Here is a 19,432-nt window from a genome sequence, read left to right on the forward strand (position 1 = left end):
ACTTCATAGCAAGAGGAATGGCTTTGATGGCAATAGAAAAGCAAGATTTTAGTATTATAATAACATGATAAAAAATAGTATGTACATTATGCAGCAAAATAGGTTTAGCCCTACTTTGTGTGTCCACAGTAAAGGTCTGTTGGGGGAAATGTTTTGCTATGCTCCTCAAGGATATCTGAGCCTTTCTTGCTCTCAAGGTGCGTTACGCTGATAGTGTCTCGGATCACTAGCTCACCTGTGTCAGGTAACCAGGTAGTCTGAACTGCAGTACCATCATTTATTTCAGGCTTTTTGGTAATTCTTAGGCTTTGACATTGTCACTCTAGTCTTCTAATTCCATAACAGTACAATGGGGATTATAATTTTTCCCTGGAAAGGGGCTTGCATGGCGCTCTGAAATAAGGTGAGAAAGAAGAAAGCATCTTTCTGTTCATCTGTCAACAATGTTGCTGGTAAATAGGAGAGAATTATGATAGCAAAGAACACCCTTTTAATAAGTCTTGGTTATCAAAGTAGCAGGGAAGCTGGGATAATGCTAGTCTCATATGATGTTTTAGCCATTAAAATGGATAACAATAGTATAAATATAGACAAGTGAATTATACAGTTACTTTGCTATCAGTATCACAAAATTTTTAATACCACCGTATAAACTGGTACCACTTTCTTTCCCATAGAGACCTCAGTGTGAGATTGACTGAGCACATCATAAAACCTGGTCAACCTAGCTATGGATGTATTACAGTTCTGTAAGGTTGGGCTCTGTACCTGCTCTTGCCAGCTGTAATTTACCTTTGCTCTTTCCTTGGCTCTAATTTCTTGTTTGCAAATAAACATCCTGATGAGCTGAATGTCTGCTAAGTTTATCTTCCTTTTTCCTCATTCATATTGAAAATACGGTGGCAGACAATGCATCTTAAGGTCATATTATGTTACGTAAAAAACTAACCTGACAGCACACAAAAATGGAGAAAGACCAGAAGTTGAGGCTACTGTGCTCTATGAATTTAGAAAACAAAGGTCTTTCTGTTAATCTGTATTTTTTAAATTTCTGGTCAGCATTAGAAGAGAGGCCATCACACCTGTGGCCTGAATTTTTTGAAACCATAATTTAACAAGTGAAATTCACTTCCCAGGTTCACTGATTCTATTAGGAAATCTCCAGAGCTAACACTGCTTTCTGAGGTTGTTGAAATACTGACAACTACTACCTAGGCAGTGATTTCTACTTTGCCTTTTCATTGGCTAATTTGTAAGGCTTAATAATGCTTAAAAAGCCAGACAAGATAGTATGGAACTTTCCACATTAACTCAGATCACTTTTTGAAATTTGCCCCCCCCCCCCCCTTTTTTTTTCTGATTAGCCAATTGCATGGTATAATTACATATGTTGCTAACAAGGACTCTGCAGGACAAACTCAGTAGGACTTAAAAGATTCTCTGGTGATTCATCACAATTTCGTTTTCCCAGCAGTAAGATTAGCAGAAAAAAATGTGTTTTAATTGGAAGAGATCCATCATGCTGCTTCTTGTATTTTATCCCTGTTATGTCTGCTTTTCACTCTTGGACTTTAGTATGAGCACTTTCCTTTACACCTGTCACCAGAACATATAGCAAGTGGTCCATAAAAATTGTTAGTTGCTGACTTGCATTTTCATTTTCAAAGCTGTCTGATAACATGTTGCAGTTAAAACTGTCCAGCTACCCATAACTGTTTCAGAATGGATATCCTATTAACTGTGAGTTCCCTTCGGCTTTCCCACAGAAAAGTTTTTAGCTTTATCGCTCATTCTTGGTCTTTCCCCTTTAAGTTAACCACTCCTTAATCATCCAAAGACTGTGACTCATTTTGAGGGCAGAATAAAAGGAAACAGAAGGAAGATCTCCTGTTCAGGTGAGAGACCATCCTGGCTATGGGCAGGGGCAAGTTCTTCACCTACCCCCACCCGAGCTCAGTTGCAGTTTTGAAGTGGCTCCTCAGGGCTATTGCAAACCGTGGGCTCCTGTCTGCCACATAACATCTGTAAATGCAGAGCTGTCTTGACTTAAGGAGGGTTGAGTTACTCCCCTTGCTTTTGTAAACACATTTGTTTCTCTTACTGGTGGTGTTTCAAAAGGAATTTGTGACTCCTATTTATTTGCTGAAAGACGAGACTGAAGTACCTGTCTTTATGCGGGAATCCTCAGCAGTAAATGGGATCCCAGTAGTGGTTGAACAAAAAGCCAAACACCAAACCAAAACAGTGGTGTTGAGAGTGGAGGAAGCACTGTGCTTACAGGTTTCACACATCCACTCTAACTCCTGGTTTTGTTCACACAGTGTGAGAGCAGACTTTCCCTAAAGCGGGGCTATCTATTCTGCCTGGAGAACCAGGGATCAGATTTTCAAACCTTACTCAAGAAAACTCTCCGCACTGGGATTTGTTCTTCCAGCTTCTAATTTCAGCCTTATTTTAAGTCAGGTTTAAGTAATACAATTTGAGATGTGCTTTCTTCTCTGGAAGCCAGCTAAAAATATGACATTTTATTGAAAGCAATTCTGCCTGCTAATTTTACACATACTGTGGAGAGTTGAAAGTTAGAGCAAAATGTATACCTCAACGGTTTTCCATATTTCAATTGTTGTGAACTGGATCAGTGTTTCCTTTGTTTGGAATCGGGATGAACTCTCCATATGGAGGATGTTGCCAGATGTTCTGAAAACTGCTTTTTTTTTTTTTCTCTCCTTACCGTCACTGAAGCAGTGGTTTTGAATTACTGTCTATTTTGCACAAAATAGAGTTTGCCAAGGGAACAGTAGATGGGAATTTTTAGAAGGAGCAGTGCCCGAGAGCCACAGAATAGTAGCATGTGTGGGTCAATCTGCGCTACAAGTGGCAGCCGAGGTGGACTGCGCAGAGGAGATAAAGTTGCACTAACTGGACTCCATTTGTAATTAGATAAGGAATAGTGACAGGAGCAGTGAGTTAGTGGCTCCCCTCCAACGAGAGCTATTGACTTAACATTAGGTTTTGCATGAGATGGTGATGCAGTCGATAAAAGCATCAGGCCTTGTTTGGAGTAACACTGCCGATTGCTCTCTAATTTGCCGCCTGGAAGTGAGCCACAGACATTTCAGCCTTGTGTTTAGTGTTGATGAGATCTAGAGCGAACATTTAATCTTCTGTTTACTAGCAAACCACTTGTAACGAGGACGAAGCTAACAAAAGGCTAGCTCTCTGAAGGCTTTCCAGCAGTAAAGCTTTGTTTTAGCTGTAACCCAGTTCAAAGCTACAACTTGATATGGGTTGTTCATTTTGTAAACTATAGCTCAAGGCAATCTGTTAAACCTTTGATGGGTGACTTTTTTTAAGGTACATCTGATGTTTATCTTGTGACTAAAACACAGCATTTATTTTCCAAATTACAGCAAAGTCTCAGCTCTTCAAAGTGCCCTGGATGGCAGGGGCTGCTTCCTCACTTGTACGGTCCCATTGCTAAGGGCCCCAAGACTGCAGTTCTCTGCCCAAGGCAAGCAGATTACAGCACCTCTTCTCCAGCCTCCTCCTTGATCCTTTGTCATGCTTCTTACCAATAGTGTCTTACAAGTGTCATGAGCTTTTTGCATTCATTCATGCAGTGACAAATTTAAAGAAATGTTTTCTTTTTTTTTGTCTAGAATGTTACATGTACATAGTGACACGTGATTTGCCTCATATAAGGAGCACAGGCTAATAACTTCCAGCTGAACTACAGCTTCAAGTGTTGTAAGCTAGCAAATGTCAAATGAAGAAAATACAGAAGAGGAGGGAGAAGTGTTACAGTGTTGAAGTGTTTTTGAAAACAGGAATGCATTTTTATGATTTCACTTTGGTTCTGCTTCCAGGAAATTGGATAGTTCGAGTATCTAAAAGAGAAATCTCATCCTATTCTCTGGCAATTGGAACTAAATACCTGGGGGTGGGGTGTATAAAAATAAAGAATAATGTTAGTTTAGGAGATTTTTAATTTCTTCTCTTTTCATTTATTCACGCCTATTTTTTTTCTTTATTTTTTTCTTTATTTCTTTCTTTATTTGCTGTGCAGTGTTAATTTGGCTCCTTAGCAGTGAAATATCCAAATTACTAAGTGACTGCAGTAGAAAAGAATGTATATCATTGTATATCAAAGTATATCACACACAAAGCAAACAAAGTTCCTCAAATCATCAGTAACCCTAACTGTAATTGACTTGCTTCAGAAGAGGTCAAGCGGTGCCCATTCATGACCCTTCCCAGTTTCATTGTAGTTGACTGGTGTCCCTAAAGATGTCCTCCTCCCCCAGTATCAGGCATGTGAGGGGTGCTTTTTCCCATATTGCAGTCCTCTTTGCATGAAAACGAATAGAGTTTCAACCCTTGTTCATGGGAATGTTGAGGAAACTGTGTAAAACCTCTGGACTCTGATTGTATGGGTTCATTAGGGCTGTGGGTTTTGGTCAGGTGGCTTTGTGAGTGTGTATCCAGCACTGCTGGTGATGGTGGCAGAGCAAGGGCACTCAGGTGTCTTATTTCAGAAGTGCTGTAAAAGGAGTGAAACAAGCTTGGGCCATTCAATTAACTGAAATTCAGGAAAACAATGTAAGTAGGAAGAAGATTCTGTGTAATAAAAAGTCGTGAAAGATAGACTAAACTGTTCAAAAAGAGATTGTTAGAGTTTTGTCAGGAGTCCTTGAAGTTCAGGCATTCTCCATAGGCTTGCTGCGTGTCAAAAGAGCTAACACAAATTATAACAAAAATAGCTCCTGCTTGCTTGCCACTTGTGTTGCTGACATCCAAACCAGTCCATAATATTTATTGGAACTCTTGGGTATACCTAAATGCAGGATTCAAAATCTGGGCACAGCATCTCAGGGCCTTAAGAAATCCTTTCTTTGGTGATATTACTGCCCTCTGCCAAAAAAATAGGGGGGGGGGGGGGGGAGAAAAAAAAATCAATCTATATATATTCATAATGCAAATATTAACAGCAAATGACTTGATTTAGAGATGAGAGATAAAAGAAGCCTTGTATTAATATCGAGTTTAGATCAGCTCTGTGACCGAAATTCCTGTCATCCTGTCAGCAAGGTGGCAGAAAGCTGGTTCTGTTTGGGAGTTTGACTTTAGGCTCAAGGAAAACCTTTGTGTTTGATATTGCTTTAGCTAAAGGAGATCTGGATCCCTATCCACTGAGTGAGGTAATTTTTGAGGAGATAGTTTTCTCAGCCCTCCTATAGGTCTGCTGATAGCCTTTGTCTACATTTGAAAACACTTGAGTCCTTCAGCATGGGAAAACAGAGTCATCCTCTGCCCAGTTGATCAGCAAAACTTCTTAGTGACCATTCCTGTCTTTATCTAAAGCTTTAAAAACAAACAAACAAAAAAACACATCTGTAAGGTGTTTGGTTTGTAATTTTTTTTGTGTTGAAACCATTCAGACACGGTGACAGTCATGCTCCATGAAGCATGAAATTTATCTTCGTAAATTTTGGATGACTTATCACGGCCTTTTCAGAGGTACTTTGGAAGAGATGTGTAAGCTGGGGGAGCCTCCCAGGAGCTCTTAGTAGGGCAGAACACAAAGAGCAAAATGACATGGTTTCAACGTGGAAGGCTTGGTAACGTTGTAAGCCTAACAACACTAGTTGGAGATGGGGAACTGAAAAGGACAGATTTTAAAGTCTAGGAACTTGAGAATGAAAATCCTGAATTGTTCTGGAGAGTCTGGTGTAGGAAAATGAATGTTTCATGGGAACAAGGAGGGAAACTAATTTAAGGAAATACATACGTCTGATTTTTTCTGCTTCTGGGAATAATTCCTTATGTGAAGGCAAGAACAGTAGGTTTATTTGTTTTTTGGTTGGTTGGTTGGTTTTGTTTTTTAAATTGTGTGTAGCTCTGTCTGTTTGCATAAGCTAGTATAAAGTACAACCTGTCCCTTTTATAAAGTCCATCCAGAGCTGGGATTTCTGGGAAAAAGTGCATTTATTCTAAACTTTCACTGTAGATACTCATCTAAGTTTGGATATCACCAGTAGTGTTCTGGTAGCTTGGTGAGCGGGTTGTATGAGCTTGTTTCTGTTGAGAGCTAGCTCTAATTAAGAGCGGGCCTATGCACAGCAATGCACCAGACAAGCCAAGGACTAAAATAGCGTGACTGTGATAGAGGGAAACTTGAAGAATGCTAGGCCTGTTTGGCTGGATACCAACAGAGCAGTTTTGTGAATGTGTGGAGGAGAAGCTTGGACAGGCTGATGGTGTCTGAAACCTTAAATCATCTCAGAAAACCCTCAAGTGAGAGTTAGAGCCAAAGCAAACTGTAGTCAGTCGGGAGAAGAAAAGCATTGGTTTTTAATCAGAGTTTGAACCTATTTACTAAAAATGCATACATCTATGAAATTCTAGCAGGTTATTTGCCTTAGAAAGTAAACTTCCCTGACAATATTTGATTGGTCTTTTTTTCTTAGTTTGGTCCTGGATTCTAAGAGTGTAAAACACACGCACACACAAAACAAGCAAACCAACCAAACAAATGAGGAAGAAAAACAAACAAACAAAATCAACTCTCTTCCCATTCAGATATACATTTAACTAAGGCAATGAAAGGTCATGACTACATCTATTACCAATAAAAACATTTTACTAAAACTATTAATGAATAGATCAGTTGTATTTACCATACTGTGTGTAAAGTTCATGAGAAGGTACAGAAGAGAAAAGAGATGGAACCCACTCAAGAGAGAAGCTCTTTGCAGGCAAAATTTGGTTGTGATGTAGGCCCAAAAGAGTAAGTTGAAAGTTGGAGCTACTGAAGGACTCAATTAGAGACGGACTAATTTGGATATTTAAAGGCTGGAGAAGCTATGCTGTTGGTGTGTTTAACAGTGATACTGTTCTCTGTTCTGTTGAAGGGTAATCTTTCCCTCAAAATATAGTATCCCTAAGCCAGTGTGACAGATATTGAAACTCATGCAGTTGTGTTCGGGCTCTTACAGCTGCTCATTGTAGTGATTAAATTGAATTAATTAAGCCGGAACAGTACTTGAGCTCTGAATAAGTTATCAAAACAGATTTAAGAGAAGAACCAAAAAAGTATTTTTGTAAAATTCCAGATTTTTCCTTTCATGTGGGAAACCTCTTTGTCCTCCTGTGGTCATCCCCTTTAAAAATCTGGATGTTGTACTGAAGTCCGGAAAGCAGTTGTGGTGAACACCACTGGAGTCACTGTGGGTGCATATGGTGTGGGACTGAACCTAGAGGTAGGCTTCTCAGCCAAGACTGCTGTAAGGAATGATAAAATAAGAAGATGTGGCACCACGTAGCGGGACAGGTGGCCTGCCAGGGATGGGCTTTCTCATGAGTAAATGATGTATAAAGCTCTATTCAGAGGCTTGTAGGGCTAATCATTAATTATATGCATGGTTGATCAACCATAGCTTAGTAGGATCTATAGCAAAGAGGAGAAAAAGTTAAAGTCCTGCAGGAAACCTTCATATTTATTCTTATACTGGTTTGCAGCTAAGTTATAAGTTTTTGTCAAAAACATTTTAAACTTATAACTTTAACACTGCTTCTTACATTTTTTGCTTATTGTGTTTTTTTTTGGTTTGTTTGTTTTAATTTTTATTATTCTCCTAGAAGATTAAAGTAAATTGCCAATTCTTTTCAATTAGAAATCAGTACCTTCAACAATTTGCCATAATGTGCTTTGGTTAGTATCATACTTTTTTCTGGAGGAAGCACCAGGTGTCCCATTTAAGTTGTAGTCCTGCTTCTCTTCCAACAAATAATATATTGTCAAGGAACAATATTGTCTTTTTATATACTATATATATATAGACCCTATTGTCAAGGAATGTGCACTGAAGAAAACCTGCCAGTTCATCTAACTGTCAATAAATACATTTGTATACCAGACAACAAATGTGTAACTAGACAGTCTTGTCATTAGGGTATATGCTTTTTTTCTTTTTTTTTTCCCTCACAGAATTACTTCATGAAATACTCCTAACTAGTCATGAAAATTCACTTGCCACTGACATACAGCTGCCCTCAAGATGAGAAAGGCAGTAGCACCTGTACTACAGTAAATAAATATAGCTAATGAATCGAAACTGTAGGTTTCGTTAGGCATAATGTAATTAGGTAAATTGGAATTTGGACTGGATCCTGAGAATAAATGCTATGTGCTATTAATGACGAGAGGACTTCATCAAAAACAAAAACCAACAACAACAAAAAAGAAAAAACACCACCATCAAGCAACCCAGGGCTCCCAGAAATGCAGTGCTGCCTCACTCTTGCCCTGAGGTGCAGATTGAACACTATGTTGTGTCTCATCCAGTCTCTATTGAAGTTCATGGGGAAGAAAAATCCCCTGTTTTTAACAGGCTTTGAATCCCTCCCAGGGAGGCAATTGTCAGCCATTGAATCATCAGCCTGCTTCCTGGTGCACCTGTGTTTTCCTTGGAGGACTCCCATCCAAACAGCGGAGGCACAATCTTGCTCAGCCCCATGAGATCCAAAAAGATCTAAGCCCGAGGTAGAGCAGCTATCGAGGCATGAATGGACCAGAGGAACCAGCCACAGTGCAATCGCTGTGCAGGGTGATTTCCTCTGGGAAACCTTTTCAGTCCTCCATAGGTGATGGCCATAAGGAAAACCATGGCCAAGAAAAGAAACTGAGTGATGCTGGGCTAGATGCAGCCACATGGTGGTTAGGGGAAAGGACACACAGCTGTGTGCATGCTCCTTAGGTTGCAGGAGGAAGAGCTTGCAGACTGGACAAGATCCACGGTGTCAGCATAAAGGGAAGCCTGCTGACTTTCCTCCCTTTCTCCTGTAGATCCATACCTGTGAATCACTGAGAAAGAGGTTCGTTGTTTTTTTTTTGTGATGTCTTGAGTAAATTAAGATTAGTAGGATTAGTAGTTAGCTTCTACAAGTAACTGTACGATAAGAAAACTTGCTAAAATCCCTAATTCTCATAAAAAACATTTTTTTTTAAATCTAATTACCATAAAGATGGCTACTCGATGTCAACCCCCTACCAAGGTACTGTCAATTTTCTCTTAATCCTCTGGGGCTGTGGCTTTACTCATGATATAAAGATAATTGTGTTGTTCTTACAGGGCTACTCTCTTAAACCTTGTGATAGTCAACTGTATTAAATCTTTCCAAACAGTCATGTGCCTAGAATACCTGCAGGTAATTAGGTCTTGTTTTTTAAGATTGGTATAAGAATAATTACTCTAGAGGCATTCATATTACTGGTCAACACACCTGCATCTTAAGAGACAATGGCATTAATTGTTAAGTGTATTTTTTTTTTTCCCTTGTGCAGCTTACATCAGCCTACTTTGCAAAAGTAATTTAGCTTTTTTTTCTGGTGCTTTATAGGCTGGAAGCTGAGAGGATTTAAATTTTGATTTGGGGTGGTAGGGAGCAGCTATCCTTGTGCAGTCTAAAGTGAATTAAGATTAGGAGAAGTTGTGTTCACTGGAATACCAATTTTTCTCTTGTCCTGTATCCACTCTGTAGTATTGGTGATGAGTTTGCATAGTTCATGCCACCTGGCATGTTTGTTTCAGTATGCATTGGATTTTGTGGAGTATGGATTTGAAGTAACTTGTCAATAAGAAATACTGAACTATAGCGCTTTGCTCACCAGAGAAGCCTTTTGATGCAGGAGGAAAAATGACCCATGTTGTCATCATTTTCAGTATGACTGTATTGGGTGAATTTTAATGTGAAAGAGGATAAAAATGCTATCTGAGATGCTTATAATATTGAGTACTAGATCATAACACTGGAAAAGTACAGTTCTACAATATTTCTGAGATCTTTTTTTCTTAAAGCCTCTAGAGCCCTGCTTTAATAAAGAGGTTTATGTAATGATTTGTTTTGTTTACAATGCACAAGGGTAGCATCACATATTATTCTATTGAGTACAAAATTAGGAGTATATTAACTGTTTAAAATCAGTTTGAGCATAGGATCTACAAATAGAGAATTTTACCATTTTGTGCAAGGTACTTTTCAGACTGGGGCTGTCAACTAGGTAGTTCATCTGGAAAAAGCACACCTGGAAGTCCCTAAACTGCAGACAATTTTGTTAGAAAGCGAGCCTACAGCTGGAATGACTGTGTGTTTACACCTGTAGTCGTGTTTTCTTTAATTTACCATTAAGTACATTGTTCAAATAACAAAGCCTCTGATATGGCAAACGTTTCTAGCTGTAGCCAGTGCAGAAAAGGATAAAAATTGCAACTATTACCTTATGACTGTATTCTTTTATATTTCACTGCGAAGACCAAAAGCCAATTTAAGATTAATCCTCAAAACCATGGCCATTTTTTTTCTGAGCTTTGATTGCTGCCTGCTCTTTTGCTGATGGCCTCCATGCTCTTCTGGCGAGCAAGAGGCAAGGAGGAAGGCTGCCCAGTTCCCTTTGTCCTGGCTGCTGTGCCATGCCCTGGGTGGCAGCTTTCCAGGCAATGAGGGGCCTTACCCCTTCCGAAAGCCATGCTGTGGAAGGCTGAGGGGAGAGGGCTGGATGTGAGCAGCTGATGGGCTGCCAAGGAGCAGCATCTGGGGCTGGAAGGCGGCACAAGGCTGGTGTCGGAGCCATGGGAGGAAGGAGGGTGCCCAGCTGGGGCTTGTTCTTCTGCTGCAGGGCCTAGCGCCTAGTGGCCAAGGCAGTCAGCAAGCTGTGGGTGCAGGGCAAACCCAGAGAAAGTGACCTGCCCTGACAGACCCTTTTCACAGGAGACAATGCGCCTTTTTTTTTTTGTTTGTTTTTTTGTCTAGCCTGGTTAGTTAGTCATAGAGGTTTTGGTTTTTCAGTTACCTGTTCTGGCAGACACAGGGTCCTGGTGCAAGAGTTTTCACATAATCGATCTCATCAGTGGTGTATAAAAATGAATGTGTCCTGCACACACAATGTTCTGAGTTTTTCGTGGAGCTGTGAAAAGGGAGGCATGGTAGTATTGCAAGCCTCAGACCTTGCAATTGTACTTTTGTTGGGTTTAGGAATCCATTTTCGCTATGGGCATTTTTCTCTATTTTTGTTGCTCTCTTTCTTGCAACCATGTATTTTGCGTAGATCCCACAGACCAGCAGCAGAAAGAAGGACCAGTATTACTGTTGCTGCAAGTAATTCCGTGATCTTTGGCATCAGATCAGCAAGTGACCATACACACAGAAAAAAGCCTCACAGAGGCTGTTTCATTCTCTTGCTGCAAGGCTCCAGGGGTGATTGTTGCTATTATTTCATACCGGATGTACAAATAGTTTCAAAAAGCCAATAGCTGTCATAAGAAAGTGTGAAATTCTTCTGTTTGGTGTGAATTTTTCAGAATTTTGCTTATCTATTGCTTGATTTACTTACTCGTTTGTAGTAAAATAGCTAAAACTAATAGGTCAAATGTTTTCCAGGTAAGCACAATGTGTTTTCAAAACAGGTAACTCCCAGTATTTTCAATGTAAGTATATGGGTTTGGAGTGATAACTATTTCTGTGATTTCTACATTTTGCCAACTGTTCCTCACAATCTTTCCAAAACCCTTTTATAACAAAATAAGACCCTGTAATAGAAAATTTGCATGAAGCTCTAAGCTGTTACCTTTCACTTATATTGTATAAAGCACTTTACACTTCTCAAGAAATGAGAAAATGCAAAGTTTAGTCATTTAACAGGGATGCACTTTTATGATAGGAAGTGAAAATGGAACGAGGTATCCTAGAAACTAGAGAAGTATGTCATTGTACATCTCTGAAAGCTTCTTCGTTTCATGTGCAGCAGGTGAAGTTGCACGTTAAGGAGCGTGACTACCCACCCATACAATGCTTCACTTAAAGAGCTGTGATTTGTAGCTTATTCAACCAGAAATTTCTTAAGACAAGGATAATCGGTCGGAAAGCAAAGCACACAAAACCTGACCTACTAGCCTCCTTTTTTTTTTCTTTTTTTTCTTTTTTTTTTTCTCCCCCCTTCTGTCCTTTAAGCTTTTATCTCATGATTCATCCTGTGGAGGAAAAAGGATTTCTATCTCCTCTTCAGATAGTGTCATAATTTATTCTCAGAGTGCAGCAGGTATGCACTGCTATATTTGCTGTAGTGCACTCAAGTCCACCCCCAAGGGACACAGATTGGAATGGAGAAAAGACTGTTGTTGCCAGGCGTGCTTTGGCCTTTGAGCTGCTTGAAGCCTATTGGAAAGAGTCATGGGAAAGGCAGGCATGTGAGAACATTTCCATTTTTCCATGAAAATTGTCATGTGTATTTCCAACAGTTATCCCTGCAGCACTGTGCCTGTGTAAGTTGAGGTGGGATAAGAGAGAATTGGCAAGAAGGAAATAATTTTGTTTTGCCAATTTTTCTGGCAAAGCCATCCTGCTGCAAAATATCTGAAAGCTTTAAGGTGGTCGAGAACAGTGGTGGATGGTCTTTATTGTCACAAAATCATTGCTTCATTCCTCAGATATATTGATCTCCTGGAAAAGATACTTTTTCTTATGAATGAGTCCGTGGTAAATTTAGTCAGAAATATTTCAGTCCCATTAGAAAAGGAAGGAAAAAGAAAATAAAGTGGAACTATGAACAAAGGTTCCCTTTTAAATTGGAAGCTAAGAATGTGTTCCTTATAGAGTAGTCCAGCAAAAATGCTTGTGTCTTACTTCATTGGTAGGTGTGGGTGAGATGAGGAATAAACATGTTGGTTTTCTTGAGTGCTTGGGTGCTTGGAACATATATAGGTTAGGTGCAAAGTTACCAGTATTAGTGAACCTTCAGCACTCCTTTCTTGAAAGCACAGCTTGTTGTTTTTTTTTTTTTGTGCATGTCATCTTGACACTGTTTATAACTTCTCAACCTTAATATTTAGAAAATACAGGAAAAAAATTAATTAAAACAAAAGCACAAGCATGGGACATAATCTGGATTCACAGTCCCTTGCTAAAGCAGGCAAGATTTTTATTTTTTTTTTATATCAGAGAAAACAGTGTGTCATCCTTGAAAGAGCAGATATTTTCCCTTTTTTCTCCTCCACTCTCAGTATCTTGTGTCTATTTCTGTGACCACTTAGCACATTTTCTGATGTAGTAATGTTGATTAAGGGTGTCCTAAAAACCCTTAATACACTTGGAGTTTTACTGGAGGAAATAAATAAACCAAAAACTCGTTACTGTTTGACTGGGGAATGAGAATGCTTATAAAAGTATTCTGCCGGGGAGAAGAAATTGTTTGCAGTGGAATAAACTCGATCAGTTTAAATTGTAATAGCCAAAATGAGAGATGGGCTTTTGATCAGAAATGTGCTTTGTCATAAAGTTAATTTTGCTGTCCAGCTGAAAATGCTCTATCACTATAGTGCAAGCCACTTTATATTTTGCTAATAATAACAGTAAAAAATAATAATAATAAAAAAATCCATCATTTTTTTCTTTTGGTAAAATGTACACCGAGTGAACATCATACCTTTATCAATTCCGTTAGTACCTGAATTGTAACTGACAGTACCTAGAGGAAAAAAAAAAAAAAAAGTTCCAGAAAGAGAAAGTCATTGCAATGCAATTTTACCGTATTGATTTCTGGATAAGAGTTAGAATTATAATAAAATTTTACACCTTTGGAAGAGTTTTTTTTTTTTTAAAAAAAAAAAAAAGTATATTACTTGTTTCTGTCCTTACAAAAGTATGTAATAAGTATAAGGAGTTTACAAAATGAGAAAGCATATAAACCACCATGAAGTGGTTCAGCCCATGTTACCTTAGTTAGTCCTGATCTGCAAACTACAACGTTTCGGTCCTGGGTCAGTCTCAACTTTGGCGGAAATTGCTAATTGTATAGTTGCTTCATGATGTGGCTAAATGTCCACTAGGGATTAAGTCGAGATCACAAATCTCTTAACTCATGACCTCAGACAGACATGAACGTTGCCCTCCAGAGACGAAAGGCTAATACACAGCCCCACTGCTGCTATCTACCCACTGTGATTTTTGTCCTCAGTAAAATCAAGGGTATAAGTAACTGAGTTTTTTTTTTGTTGTTTGTTTGTTTTTTTTTTTTTATTTATTAACATAGATATATGTGAATACTTAGTAATTACATGGCAAAGAAAAATAAGAAAATGTGTACCAAAAAGTTGCAATGGGAGAATAAGGAAAATTTATAAAGCTCAGTTATGGAAACGCAAGACTTTTGAGTGTTTCTGACAATTCCATTTACTCAGATGAATCTCAGGAGATCCAGGCAGTGACAAGGTAACAAACAAACAAAAAATTGTCTGTGAGACTTTAATACCGATCTTTTAAAACAGAACATGTTTTTAAAGAATCCTCATTCCTGACAATAAGAATTAAATCAGATCCTTACATTTATTGACTTGTGGTATCAGTAAGAGGTACTGATAAAATATGTCAAGCAGAGATGGTACAAGTTATAAATTAAATTTCCTTTTATGAGAGGTGGTGACCTGATGAATCAAAGTACAGCTGTGGAAATGACTAAGGTCTTTGCTACAATGAAGGTGATATTAGTGACCTTAGAAGTGAGGTAAACAAAAAGACTGAGAATTCTCATAGATGATGCAGGTTTAGTGTAGTTAACAAAATGTGTTAATATTTATTTGAGAACAAATATCACAGTATGAAATCTCTATTCAATTGGAAAAGAAGAGAGGAGAGAAAAAGTTAGTTAATGCATTTCATTTTTCAGAAACTTTATTATGATTCCCTTCTTATAAAATTACCATTGCAAAAAGCATTTTGGCTAGTATGTTCCATGCAGAATTGATGGCTACCCTAATTTTGGAAGTAACGATTCTTCAGTTTTAGTGAGCAGAGAGCTAAATAAAAAGGACGATCTCCCAGGACCATTGGATTGGAGATTACGTAACAGTTCCTAAGCAAAGAGGTACTTCTCTAGAATCCAATCCTAAAATCAACAGGGTCGCTTTCATGCAGCATGTGTTTTCCAGGGTGCAGAGATACCACACAAGACCACTCTTGAACTTGCATGTCAATGTGTGCTGTCCTTGGTGGGGAGCTATAGATAGTGATAGATGAAATGAGCCTGATCCCATCCCAGGGCTGGTCCAGTTACAGTGCAGGGAGGTGTTGGTCCTCGGTTGGCATGAGGCAAGCCTGCAATTTAAACCAAAACAATGGGCATGCCTCTCTCTTTTTGCATTTAAAATGGCTGTCATGAGAAAGACTGCTGTGAATAGTAGAGGAGGTTTAAGGTAGCTATTAAAGACTTTTATGTTGTTAGGTTGAACGAGCTCTTTTGCTATTTAATAATGTTACTAATCTTGCAAGTCACTTTTTTTTCTTTTTTTTTTAAATAAGCATGATTAGCAATTTGAACCTTAATTTATGATTTAGGAATTTACTGTATCTCTCATACTAGCGGAGAAAATAACTTCATTAAATATGAAGAGATCTTCTTGAAATGTTCAAAACATAATGACTGTGTTTCTAGGGTCTTTAGGACATTTGCCAAACCAAAGCACTTCATCAAATCTGATTGCCATGGAAAGCAAGATTACAGACGTTCCATATTTAATGTGCAGGCTTTTGTGTCAGTTTTAAATATACCTTTTTTATTAAAAAGTCCATTGAGATAATAATTTGTTTTCCTGTCAAGCACTGAAAAACTGTCTGAATGGATGGCAAATTCTTTACAAAGGAAGCTGTGCTTTGTTTTCCCAAGGCTGTATGTTCATTTAAAGTTATGTATTTTCAAGAAATCCCATATGGTTACACTTCCATTTTCTTAATGGAGGACAGAACCATTATTTACTTGTAAAAATGAGATGAGCCTTGAGCAAGCTTGTTAGTTTTACTAACAAGTCCATTTTGTTAATTTTTTTTTCACAGCACATTCTCTCAAGATTGTGGGAATAAATCAATGCAGAATGGATAGAGAGGTATCGGGCCTCGACAGGAAAGCATTTAACCACATGGTTGCATACCAGAACGTTTCACATCCACCCCCTGCTTAATTTCAGGTCTATGATTTAATCTTTTAAAGTTCAGCATATGGTTATTCTTCCTAATTGGGGCTCTAGCTGAAGCATCTGATATATACATTTTGGCATTCTTTCATTTCCCTGTGATGCTCTGTTTCCGAAAATGTGTGTTTTTCCAGTACTTCTCTGGTTTGTGCCTACCACGTTCATAAATCTCACCGCCCTTTGTATGCTCTTTGTATGACAACTGAAAGGATAACTTTTGAGGCAGCATTCACGTGACAATGGCAGTTTCAGCACACATCTTTATTTTAACATGAGTTACGCTGCTATGTACCATAGACAGTCCTTCGTAACATCAGAAGTTTAGAAAAAGATATTTATAAGGTAGGATACGGATTCTATTATTTTAATGAGATACTACTCCTCTGCTATGTAAAGCTGAAATGAATATTTATGAACCAGACACAAAATCTACTTGCCCACCTTTCATTATGTTGATGAAATTGTAATGAGATTTCACTTGCCTGTCAAAAAGTTGCCTCCCTTGGATGAATTAGCAAAGAGAATTTTTGCAGCACAGTTTTGCACAGTTTCTTGTCTGGGTTTTCTGTCTGAATAAGAAACTCTCCATTTGCTACCAAGACTAAGGAATGTTTTGTAGCTGAAAAGATCCACTGTAGTTGCTGTACCCCGTCTGGAAGGTAAGTGACAAGAAGAAAATGCATTTCAGACTGTATGATGCAGATGCTGCGAGTGTGTTGAGCTCCAGTCTCATCTCTTGCCCGAGGCTCGTTAAGCCAGAAGCACAGCACTGGCACCCGCTCTTTAGGCAGGGTGGGTGTTGTCCTGATGCATCGGGGCAGCCCATGGCGTGGCAGACCCCGTGGGTGATAAATGTCCAAAGCCCCTCCAGGCTGACTACACATTTTTCATCATTAATCCGGCCTATTGTGAGCTGGTCACTCACATTGATTCCAACTAGAGGGCATCATCTGCCGTTAAGAGGGTGATGACTCGCTAAAAATGAAGGCCTGAAACAAATCAAATATAGTTAGAGCGTTTGCTGGCAGCTTGCTTGGGTAGCTGTAGGGCACTAATAGGAAAGCAGCAGACGTGGGCAGATCTCTTCAGGCCCTGTGTGGCTTTGTATAGGAATGCACTGATTTCCTTTGAAAGCATGTCATGTTATTAGAGCTATTATTGAATCAAGTGCTTTTATTAGAAATTCTTCTCTTTTCACATTTTTTCTGGATGTTTTGCAATTAAAGCCAGAAAGAGGGGTGAATTTGGAACCACAGTATAGCACCTGCCCTGTCAAGACAAGAGCATGCTAAATGATCCTGCTACAAAGAGAAAAGAATTCCCTCTGCAGAGATTTTTGTCTGCCTGTCTAAATCATCTGTGTGTCCCTGTCTTTCTACTTAGCTACTAATATATCTATTTATCTAAAGGCTTCGCAGCTTTTGTTTAAACGTACCACAAATGCCTGGCTTGATGCCTTATTCAGTGTTTGTCTTTGAATAGTTTTAATTTGTTTGCACGGAATAAGTCCAGCTGAGAAGTAAAGACTGCAGATCTGTGTGTGCGGATCTGGATCTGCCTGGAGTACAGATACAGAGTTACTGTGTTTGTAGGCGACTGTTGACTCTGCTGCAAGAGGAGGAGGGTTTTCCCCCTCACTTTTACCCTCTTCGCCTCACTGAGCGTGTCCCACTTCTGAAAGTTCACATCATCACTGGAGCTTCCCCCGAGGACTTACCCATGCTGGAGAGGTCCCTTTTCAAAAATTTACCCATTGTTGGCAGGAGGCTTTCGAGGAGCCCATGCTGCTGGAGGGACCCACCCCTCCCACGATGTTTTTTCTGGTGTTGTCCTACCGAGAGTTCATGTTGAAGAGTGTCGGCATTTTTAATTGGTGGCTCACAGAGCTCTCTCCTTGTTAAGTGCTTTGCCCCCAGTTAAAGGTTGATAAATATGGCAGGCAGCATTCTACTTTGTTTTTATTATGAGATGTGCAAATGATGCCTAGTGGCAACTTTTCAGAATGTGAAACTGTTGCTCTTTTAGAGCATTATTTTAGTCCTCTTATGAACAAGTTCAGCTTCCAGGTCATGCTTTCTTAGAAAGCTGTTTATGCTACAGGAGTAACCGCTTTATGCTGGGGAGAACTGCTGAGAGTGCCAGACTGGGCCATTCATTTTCGCATAATACATTGATGAAGTGGCTTACTAGAAGAAAAAGGAAAACAAAACATGAAACAGAACAAACAACAACAAAAAAGCCAAAAAAAAAAAAAAAAAAAAACCAAGGCTGGGATTCTGCAAAAACTGGGGCAGCTGCTGATTGGAACAGGGGTGAGAGGAATTTCCCTGCTGCAGACTTGCTTCCACTCAGACAACCTCACTGAAAGGAAGCTAATTCAGGAGCACCAAAACCACTTTGTGACTGGCATCAGTGCATGCTGTGTAGGAGCCATCAGGGAATTTGCTTCACAAATGCACTCTCTACAGCTGTAAACTAAGACATGAATGTAGACTCAGCCTAAGCGTCAAATTTGTGAAAGGATAAGAGGGACTTAGGCAGCCAACACCCACTGAATTCATCTAGGCTGTAAACTTTTTCTGCTAACCCAGAAGTTTCAGAGCCTTTACGCATGCTGCTGTTGTGGTGAGTAACTTCACAGATCTGAAGAAATGTAGAATGAAAATGCCCTCCGTGAAGACTTTAAAGTATTTGTGTTTTTTACCTAGAAAAAAGCAAGATAATTCAATTAGTTAAGGGACGATTCACGTTTTTAAAAAATAAAAGCACATTCTTCTGTACTTCCTTGGATTGTTTAGTTTTGTGTGGTGGCCATTCAGTGAATTTAACATTTGAATAAAAAAGGTAAAACTATTTTGTTGTTGGCCATCATTTCATCAATCCATATCTTTTCAGAATCCCAAGCATTTTGTATGGAAATACTTGTTGGCATAACAGATGTTCTGATAAGCCACATAATGACATTCCCAGATTTTCCAGGATTTATTTCATTTTCCTCTGTCAAATCCAGCTACACTGTAGTCCAGAACAAAGAATATCTGTGTTCATACAGTTGTTTGCTTTTTTTTTAAAAAAAAACAAACCACTTTCTTAGTTTTAGTGTCTTTGTTCATATTGTTCTAGCATTGTAGATTGTTTTTTAACATAGTTTATGGCATCTTGGTAATTTAATGCAGAGAATGTTATATGTATTTCTTGTCTATTCAGCATCTTTAATAAAGTGAGCTATTTTAATTTTTCCTCCTCACAAGGAAATGAATGAAATATTGCTTTGCTCACACATGCAGAAGCTGAGGAAAGATTTTACAAATAATATCAAAGAGGAGAGAAATCAACCAACTGTGAAATTACTGATCATCTGGATTTTCCTTCTAGTTTTGACTGCATATAGTGAACTGGAATGAATGCATTTTCAG

At 38.9% G+C, this 19,432-nt stretch overlaps 1 protein-coding gene across 2 annotated transcripts in view; it reads left to right on the forward strand.

Annotated features, from left to right (window-relative positions):
- The first annotated feature begins 1,365 nt into the window (after positions 1-1,365).
- The window catches only part of ROBO2 (roundabout guidance receptor 2), a 349,600-nt gene continuing 331,533 nt past the window's right edge, over positions 1,366-19,432 (forward strand). The window contains exon 1 of one of the 2 annotated variants that reach the window (XM_083821015.1): positions 1,366-18,641. The gene's annotated coding sequence lies outside the window, so the exon portion shown is untranslated. The remainder of the gene's footprint in view (positions 18,642-19,432) is intronic. The other variant, XM_083820994.1, reaches the window with a different exon arrangement.

This window comes from Anser anser (genome assembly GCF_964211835.1).
Source record: "Anser anser genome assembly, chromosome: 1".
NCBI lineage: Eukaryota > Metazoa > Chordata > Aves > Anseriformes > Anatidae > Anser > Anser anser.